We start from the raw sequence: 10,285 nt of genomic DNA on the forward strand, positions 1-10,285 counted from the left end.
CTCTTTGGTGATCTGGGCAGAACTGTGGAGGGAGCTTCTTGCTTCCCAGAATACTCCTGTTCTCATTGCCCCACCTCTACTTCCTGTCTGGTTGACCCACCTATCAGTGTTTATTTAAAACATGATTGACAGAATACAGACAATTCTCCTGCACCAGATTGCCTGTCAGAGAGGCCCAGGGATCCACCTATTTCTGCTTGTCCAGCATTGAGATTACAAGAGTGTATTGTTAAGTTCAGCTTTTAAAAAACTATGGGTCCTACGGGATTGAATCCACATCATCACACTTGTTAGGCACACTGTTTACCAACTAAACCATCTCCCTGGCTTCAGGCTGCCTTCTCATACATCTTTATAACTGTTCAGTTTGGGGCATCTGCTATGCTCTCCTCTTCTGGAATGTACCCCACAGGTGTGGATCGGGCCCTCATGCAGACCCTTGTAGACATATGTGCTCTGGTCTTCTTCCCCTTGAAGCTTCTCATCTTTTCAACTGCATGGCCTCTTTTTCCTTCAGGTAGAAACACTCCGGGATACCTTCATGTGTCCTTGACCCTAACAGTTAATGCTCTGAATGAGCCATGAGTTGTCCCAGCTTCTGAAGCTTACAAAGTCTCAAGAGGCAAGAGGCCTTGCAGCTTCCAGTGTCGGTGATAAATTTCAAAGGCACCTGAGCTTTCAGTCAGTATCCTTCTTCCCATGTATCACCGCAGCAGTGGGTGTCACTGACTTAATGAGTGGAGGTTAAAAACCACAAAAGATGACCTCAGGCTTGCAGAGAAGAGGTATTTCTCCTCGTTTTATCTTGCCACCCTTTGAAACGTCACTCAAGTTTCAAAACTAGAAGAAGAAAAATAAACCAGAGCAAAGAGCTTACAGGCATCCTCAAATGTCCCATATGACAGCTGTCCCACCTCCCAACTCCTAGTAATGCTTCCCCTTGTGGCATTCTAAAGTCCAGAGCATTGCTACTCTGGGGTCAGGGCTCCAGGGGGCAGGACTTCTCCATTTTGTGACCAATAGTGAGTTCCCCAGAGCTCATATTCTGCCCCATAATAGGCTCATGGTTATTAGACCATCAAGCATTTGCTTCCCCTCTCCTGACCACCCATGGACACTAGTCTCCCAGAAGGACAGTTGTTAAAGTCTGCGTTGTTTGAAGAGCCATCAACAGGTTGGTGACTCCTACTGCCCCAGACTCAGATTGGCCCCATCTTAGCCCTTCTCCATCAGTGAGGATAGAAACCTCACAAAATAATTTCTCCTGGAGTGGTTGTTTCTGTGGGTTTCCCGGCCATCGCTGAGCCAAGTTCACCTACTCTCATTCCGTTTACCACATCCCCCTCTTCTGTCCTTTTCATGTACCAGGTGACATGATTCTAAAACCATAGTCTCAGGATGGTACTGGGGGTTTTCAGTGCCATGTGCATTCTGACCTCCACATACCTCGTACCCATTAGGCCCACATGCCTCTAGTGCCCCCTGCCTGTTCTTCCTCAACTCCTTGAAAAGGACACTCTTGCTTCAATCCTAAAACAATGCAACCAAAACAAAACACACTTAGAAAGCAAGAGAGGGAAGGAGGGAGAAAGGGAGGAAGGGATAGGCAGAGATTAGCTGACCAGGTAACTTCTGGGGCTGAGCATTATCTTTATGTCTTCATGGGTTGCAAACAGCAGCTACATGAGAATGATAGCATTTACCATTCTAGCGAGGCCATAGCCTAGGTCACAGAACCAGGACATGACAACGGAAATCAGGACCACCGCTATGGCCTTGTGTGACTTTTCAAACTCTGAAGTTGGCGAGACTTGTGATTGCATTCAGCTCCCACCCCAGGGCTTTGGGAGAAAGAGCCAATTACCTTTCTAGTGAGTAACAACTCTCGAGATGCTTAGTAGCCAGCAGCATCATGATGCAAGCTGCAAGCCAGCGCCTCCACCTCCCCAGCTTTACAGCCACTTGACAGTCACGTGGATCTTTTTTTCCCATGCCCAAGAAAGATGCCATTCACTTCTAATTCTTTGTAGACTCCTGCCAGAGTCTTTTTATTGTACTCAAACAGCATCATTTCTGTCCTGCGAGCCTAATGAAGGATTTGGACCTAGCCAAAAAACAATAATAGTTGGCTATTGTTCACCCACTTTACTTCTATTTAGAGCGACTTCTTTGCGGGGGGCGGGATATAGAATGGTTTTGAGTGGCCCTGCTGTACTGGACTATACAGAGGAAATTAATGTCAAGTGTGACAGTCAATCTCTGGGCCATTTTGGTTTTTAATATTCTACAAGTGTAATCACTTCTCAAGATCCTATTCATAAGGAAGGTTTTAGAGTGCTTGGCGCCCTTGTCATTTTTATAGGCTAATGGATACTTCTCAATTTAATAACATCTTACATCTGAACTGGCTTTGGCAGTCTCTAAAGTGCCATTCCTCCGCAGCATCTCATCTGCTTCGGTGACATTTCCGTGAAGCAGACACGGTGTTACCTCATGATACAGCGGAACCCTGCAGAGCCGAGCCAGTATGTGGGCTTCTGTGACCGGTGTGGGAACACAGCCCCAACTGGGGCTTGGCGCTCGGAGTGATGAACTGGTTGCCTTCTCACACATCGGCTACTGGGCAGTGAAGGGGGAACAAGACTGGGAAAATGACACAGAAAGGTGAGCTTATGTGCACCTCACATGACGACATGATACATAGGCCGTGTATCCCTTGGGAGATGAGTTCACTTCTACTGTGGTGTCACTGGCCCCATGGCCTTCGTCATAGACAGGGACACTGTCTTGATGTCTGAAGACACACATGACTGCCACAGACCTAGAGTCATCTACTGGGTGTAGGCTAGCGGCACTGCCAAATGTTCTAAAACACACGGCACCGCACTGCAGTGAAGGATTCTCCAGCCCTGTGACAAATCTCAGGCTCACTGATTTACCAGCCGGTCCCAAGGAGACAGAGTGTCCTCTAGAATTATCTCATGGTTAGCTTGGGGGAAGTCTGCGTCTTTCTGTGGCAAGAGGCTATGAATGCCAGCAGAATCTCCATGAGCTTTGGTTTCAGAGTGACTGTGAATCTTGCTGCATCAAACCTTGGTCAAATTACTGTTTTCTCTGGAGTCAGAATGGGGCTGGTGGCTTTCTGACTGTGACCTCCTCCTATGAGCTGTGTGTATTTTGAGTGTGTCTTCTAGAGGTTCGTGTGCTGTTAGCATGGTTGCTTTTCTACCCAAAATGGTAATAAGGAAGTGTGTTCCCAGGGTAGCAGATGAAGAAATGATAGGAACTCTGTAACATGAAGGGCTGGCTTGTTGGGGTTTCTGTCCTGCCTGGTACCCTACAGCCGGCAAGTCCCAAAGAAAATCACACACAAGACTCCATAAGGTTATAAATTGATTGGCCCATTAGCTCAGGCATCTTGTTAACCCTTGTAACTTATATTAACCCATTATTATTATCTATGGTAGCCATATGGCTTGGTACCTTTTTCAGTTGTCAGCTCACATGTTGCTTCTTCGGTGATCTGGACAGGAATGCGGAGGGAGCTTCCTGCTTTCCAGAATTCTCCCAGTCTCTTTGCTCCACCTCTACTTCCTGTCTGGCTTTCCCGCCTATACTGCCTGCCTGGCCAATCAGCCTTTTATTAAAATATGAAATAATATTGACAGAATACAGACAATTCTCCCACACCAGAACTCTACAAGGTGAAGCCTAACAGGAGGTCACAAGACTGGCCATATCCCTTACTCTGTCTTCCTGTCAGGCTGTGTGCCGGGCCACTCCAGCATGACCCTGAGGTGCCTTCAGTCATCAGGTGATGTAGTTAAGGGGGTTATAATGCTACGGCATTTGAACTTATAGCTTGATAGTTGTGATGTAAATAAACCTATTTTCTTTATAATTATGCAGTTCCAGTTTCGGCCTTATAATAACATAAAGCAGTCCAATTCAACTACCCATCATATCACAGAAGTAAACGATTCTCAGACAACACAAGTCTAGAGAAAACACGTGTCTTTGCTGTGCCTGACAGTGCCCTGTGAAGGTTGCTTCCATTGCCTCATTTGAAATGATGTCCTTCCTGTACAGCTTACTAACCTCAGATCCAAACTCACTCGAAGTTTGAAGCTCTGCTGGAGAGGAAGAGGCAATGGCTTTGTTGAGCCTGAATGCAGATGCCAGGATCCCCCACAAAGGGTGATCACATCAGTGCACACACCTCCAACCCCAGCCCTGGGATTGCAGCGACAGGCAGATCCCTACAAATCGGCAGTTTCCAAGTTCAGTGGGAGAAGCACTCTCAAAACGAAGGTAGAGCAGGCTTGAGGAAGACACTTGATGGATCTGACCTCCAGCATGCAAGTGAATGTTCGCCTGTGTGCATAGGCATGCTCAGATAAGCACAGGTGTACACAAGTGTGCACACACATGCATTTGCATACGCTCTCTCTCTCACACATGGACACATGCGGGCATACACACACTGACAAGAGCTATGGGAATCCATTCAATTATCCCGACTAAATAAATATACCCTGCTTGGAGCAATGATGTGTCTTATGCCTGACGAAGCTGAAGGAACCTCCTACCTGGAAACAGCTCACGTGACCCAAAGTTCATAGCTGGCTACTTTTCTGGATGACAGGATTACACATTCTCTGCGGGACACAAGCACTCGCATCTTAATTAGCAGGTCCAATGTTTCTTTGTCCCTATACCCACAAAATCTTGTTTCATAAGGTCTCGAATCAGCTCTAGCCCTTTTCTAGATTAACTTCCTAAATGCCCTTCCTAGATTCATCTCGCAGTTACAGGGAAAGATGGAAGCGCGTAGTGCCTGCCAGCTTCCAGACAGAATACTTTTCTTGAAAGGCTATAGGCTGTTAAATTGCAATACATTTCTCTTCTCTAATCTCTATGCATTGAACATGTCCAAAATATAAATAGTTATGGCTAGTGTTATTGCCCAGTTCCTACTGTTTGCAGTGGGGCCTGACTTCTATGGGCGAAAGTAATCCCTTCCTCTCTGTCTGTATCTGGCCATTACCCACAAGGGCCCTGAAGTAGACCATAATCTTTACCTTCAGTGTTAGCTTGGATTATTTTTGCTCTAAGCCCAAGCCTCGCTCACCAAACATGAGAGAAGTTTACTGCAGATGAAAAGAGCTGGAAAGCCCGGCAGAAGACAATCTCAAGGGGAAACGAGCCTTTAGAAAAATGAGAAAGTTAACCAAGCCTTCCTAGGAAAACCTAAAAGGAGAAGCACCCGTGGGGGAGAGCGTGCATCACCTGAGGCCCACACCATCCACTCCTATTACAGCCCAAAGCAATCATATTGTTTTATAGCTGCTCTGCTGCCTAGACGGTCTCCGTTCCGCTGCTAATTCAAGTGCCCTTATTGCAAAAACGACTGCCAGCTCTCCCTGGCTCGGGGGGAACAGTCCAAGGAGCAGGGCCATTCCCCATTTCTGAGAGTGAGTTCTTCAGGCTTCAAGTTCAGTTTATTAGTTGTTCTTAAGAGTGGCAGGTGAACCGTGTTGTCCTATAAGCACCTGCCGGAGAAATGGGTTTCTCTCGGCGTTTCAATATAGCATCTCTCTTCAGAGTCAACCTTACTCAAAGACGCATGAAGAGCAATATGTCCCCCTACCACACGTTGATAATCCAGGTAAAGAAAGGGCTCCCTCTGTTTAGGAAATGGCCCCCTGGTCTGGTTTCCACAGCTAGAGGTGCTTCCCCAGCTAATTGCAGAAGATGCCAGACGGTTCATGAGGGTAGAAACAGCTGCAAATCTTAAAGACCGTCTTTGTAAAGTTTCCGAACGTCCTTAGCGGCGGTCCTCCACCTGTGGGTCACAACCCCACAGGGATTACCTAAAACACGTCCTGCTTATCAGATATTTACAATGCAATTCACAACAGTAGCAAAATTGCTGGTATGAAGTAGTAATGAAAATATGTAACATGAGGGCCGGCTTGTTGGGGTTTCTGTCCCACCCAGTACCCCAACAAGCCAGCAAGTCCCAAGGAAAATCACAAAGAGTCTACATTAGGTTATAAACTGATTGGCCCTTAGCTCTGGCTACTTATTAGCTCTTATAACTTATCTTAACCCATTATTCTTATCTATGTTAGCCATAATGGCTTGGTACCTTTTTCAGCTGGGTCAGTTACATGCTGCCTCTTCGGTGGTCTGTGCAGGAGTGGAGGAGGAACCTCTGCTTCCAGAATACTCCCAGTCTCTTTGCTCCACCCCTACTTCCTGTCTGGCTTTCCCGCCTATACTGCCTGCCTGGCCAATCAGTGTTTTATTAAAATGATTGACAGAATTCAGACAATTCTCCCGTATCAAAAATAGTTTCAGGGTTGGGGATCACCGCAATGTGAGGAACTACTTTAAAGAATAGCCACATCAGGAAGGTTGAGAGCCACCGGTCTATGGTAAACAGCCCAAAGGCAGCCCAGAGGCAGGGACAGAGATCAGCAGAAAAAGGTGGGTTGCTGTGTTCTAAGGCTCGCCAAGTGTCAAGTGTTGACTTTCCAAAGAGTGAAAGGAGGGGCACATGCCCTCAGAGTCCACAAGCCTAGGTCAGCAAGATAGCTCAGTGCAAGGGCATTTGCTCCTGCCAAGTCTGATGACCCAGATCTGGTGCCTAGTACGCATGGGGTCAAAGGAAAGAAACAGAGGCCTGCGAGGTATTCTTTGACCTTCATACGTGCACCATGGCACACGTGCATGCGTGTGCATGCTCAGCTAAGCATGCGAATAGACAACATTAATTCATTCATGTTATTTTTAAGAAGAAATCCATATGATTTTTCATCTCTGGGTGTGAGATCTGAGGAGAACTGTTTAATTTCTCATCTGTAAACTAAGGCATGCTCAGGGCGAGTTACTTGAGTTGCTGAAATTGACTTTATCCACAGAAGACCGTTCACATTTTGGTCATTCATTTGACAAATCTTTAGTAAGCACCTAGAGTCTGGGCGCTGTACTTAGCATTTTGAGTCCAGCAATGGGTCAATGAGACAAATAATCACGTAAAATCACAAAAACTCATGAAGTTTGCAGTGTATAGAAGGCACTCAGCAAATTCAAGCAATTATTAGTGGTTTGCAATACCTTATTATTGGTATTTTTCCCTACCCCAAAGGGAGCCTATATCCCAGAAAGCCTAAGTCTTGGCTCCCTGGGCACATTGCTCAGGAATGTGACCGCTTCTTGAGACTCAACCTAGTTTTCTGAGAGTCTTTTCCTTCTTGCATTTTAAGCACTTCTTAAAATATAGCTCTGCTACTGGTCAGGGAGCCGGGGAACTGAGTGGAACCACTGTACTGGGTTGAGGTCCTGCATAAATTCTAATAACCCAAGTAGCCCCTTCTCAGGGCTCAGCTCTCCAGACAATCCATGCCCAGCCAGCACGGGTGATCCACCCCTAATTCCCAAAGCTCTGCTAGGTACAAGATTTTGGCTTCACCGTGACACCCGAGTCCATCTGTTCTGATAAGCCATAGCCCCGCTGACCTCTCCTGTGCCCTTTCCTTCGCGTTTGGAGGCAATGAATGGAGGCAGTGTTGACACTAGCTTGTCTGAACCCTCCCTGGCTCCTGCTGGCTCACCCCATTGTCTGCCTCCACAGAAAGCAGAGCCAAGTCCTGTTAGTTAAAGGGACCTGATACCCAGCACAAAGTCCTCCCTCCTCCCACGGGTACTGGGATGACCAAACGGCTGACTTTTTCCCACTGTATTCCCGCTCACTGTTGCTAATCTCCTTCACATTTAAGATTGCATGCCCAGCTATGCTAATTAGCAGAGCCTCATAAGCTCCGGATTTGGAAGAAATTGAACTCATCTAAAATGATAACACGGACAGAGTGACACGTAACAGCTTGACTACGGATGGAGACTAGGCGTTCACAGGCACTGCTGCTCTGGCCACAGCCGGGGAACACGGGTTTGAGATGCGAGGACACAGCTGTGTCGGGAAGATGGCCCTAAAGCCGTCTATCTGGTGTATGCAATGCCAAGGGACAGGCGGCATGCGCATCTAGCGTGTAAAGATCTAATGTGTTGGTCTAGAAAAGCACATGAAAGCACACACACACACCGATGTACATTGCTGGTTTGGTAGACACTTGTCTATATGAATGCAACCTACATAGATGTGGATTTTTTTAAGAGATTGATCATTTGGTAAGCGTCCTGGCTGCTCTTCCAAAGGACCAGGGTTCGGTTCCCAGCACCCCCATGGCAGCTAACAACCATCTGCAGCTCCTATCTGAAGGGATTGGACGGACACTCTTTTCTGGCCTCCACACCTCATTTATGCGGTGCACAGACATACAAGTAAGCAAAATGCCCATACACATGAAATAAAAACAAAATGAATTTTAAATTATGCTATTTTGTATAGTTAAAAATTTAAGTTATGCCATTTATTATAATTTAAACAAATTAGTTCTTAGACAGTTTTGCATGTGTACACAATGTACAGAGACCGCCCCGAGCCCCACTCCCTATCACCCCTGTTCACCCCCTCTGCAGTTAACTGTTGAGATAAGGAATAAATAAAACCCAGAATTGCTGAACTGAAATAATTGCCAGTTTGGTTGCTGTTTAAATTTACTTTTGTAGTCTAAATATTAAAAATATTAAAAGTATTTTTGTTTGTTTGCAAGTTTGGCTTGTTGAATAGATACAATTTAAAAGTGTAATTGTCTTTACAAGTTTACAAAGGATTAGGTTTCATTACAGTGTTTTCCAAGTGAAGTTTGTTCTTGTTATTTCTTTCTCCCCTTTTCTCGCCTCGCCCCCACCCCGCCCCCCTCCCACCATCATCTCCTTTCAACTTTCACGTCAGGAGTGACCTTTCACCTGCTTTCACTATATCTGTTTTCCTCTTATAAGGCTTCATAGTCTAGCTCCATTCTCATAAGCGTTCTTTCCACGCAGGTAAACCAACATTTAGGATCAGCCTAGGAGAGAGAACATGAGGTCTCTTGGACGACATTATCTCATGCAATAGAATTCAGCCGTGGTTCTCTGCAGGTGGGTCATGAACCATTTTAGTGGGGTTTAAACGACCCTTTCTCAGGGATTGCCTACGACTGTAGGAAAACACAGATACTTATATCACAACTCATAATGTAGCAAAATTACAGGGATGAACTAGAAACAAAAATAGTTTTATGGCTGGGGGTCACCACAACACGGGGAGCTGTTGAAGGGTTGCAGCGTTAGGAAGGCTGAGGACCACTACTTTACAATCTTACTCAGTTTCTGGAAAACTCCAGAATTTCTCTTTTCTTTTGTTGCTGTTTTTCATTTGTTAATTGGTTTTGATTTCTGAGATAGGGTTTCTCTGTGTAGCCATAGATGTCCATAGATGTCCTGGAAGTCACTCTGTAGACCAGGTTGGCCACCAACATATTTCTGTTTTCTTACCAGCTGCCCAAAGTCCCATTGTGTATGTGGGCCCCAGAGACATCCAAGCGTTCTTGTTCCAGTTCCTAACTCTTGTAAAGCCGCAGTAGATATGGATGTGTGAGTATCTGGATTCTGTTTTTAAATTCCATTGCTTAGTATAGCTCAGACTTGGGCTCTGACATTCCAGCGCCCCTGTTATCCTATGATCGGCTGCCACACATGCAGACACGTCTTGCTGATTTTACCATACTAATTATAAGTGACAAATTTGATGCATTTGAATTTGCATTTGGCTTTTCAGACTATAATCACAAAGAAGAAAGGGGTAATACAATACACACATAGGATCAGGAACTTCCAGATAGCCGAGCGTTAAGTGCATACAAGCGTTGAAGGAATGAAAGACCACCCAGAGGGTGTCTTAACCACGTGGAGACCCTTGCCCAAGAACCGAGTCTGAGCCACTGGATGCAAAAGCAAGAGGCAATTTTTTTATTGTTCACACAGGGCCTGTGGGTGCTGCAGTCACATAGAGAACTGAGCACCCCGGGCTGGGTTTTGGGGCAGATTATATAGGGTAGGGGTAGGCAGAAGCGAGCATACAGAAGCCGATGCATGGTTACAGGGGTCTCATTGGTCAATTTTAATGAGGCCATGAGGTCATGTCTAAGACAGGTGTCGGCTTTCCGCTGGGTGCCTGACAGTTTGGGAGCTTTTCGACAGTTTGGGGACTTTCCATTCCTTCCCCTTAATCTTGTTCATGTGGGTGGCATAACTCCTGGTGTCTAACCGCAGGCATCCTGTTATGAAGACTCGACAATAACATCTGTGCCTTTGTTATGAGCCCCAAGACCTTGTT

The sequence above is a fragment of the Myodes glareolus genome, chromosome 27 (assembly GCF_982192425.1).
Source record: "Myodes glareolus chromosome 27, mMyoGla1.1, whole genome shotgun sequence".
NCBI lineage: Eukaryota > Metazoa > Chordata > Mammalia > Rodentia > Cricetidae > Myodes > Myodes glareolus.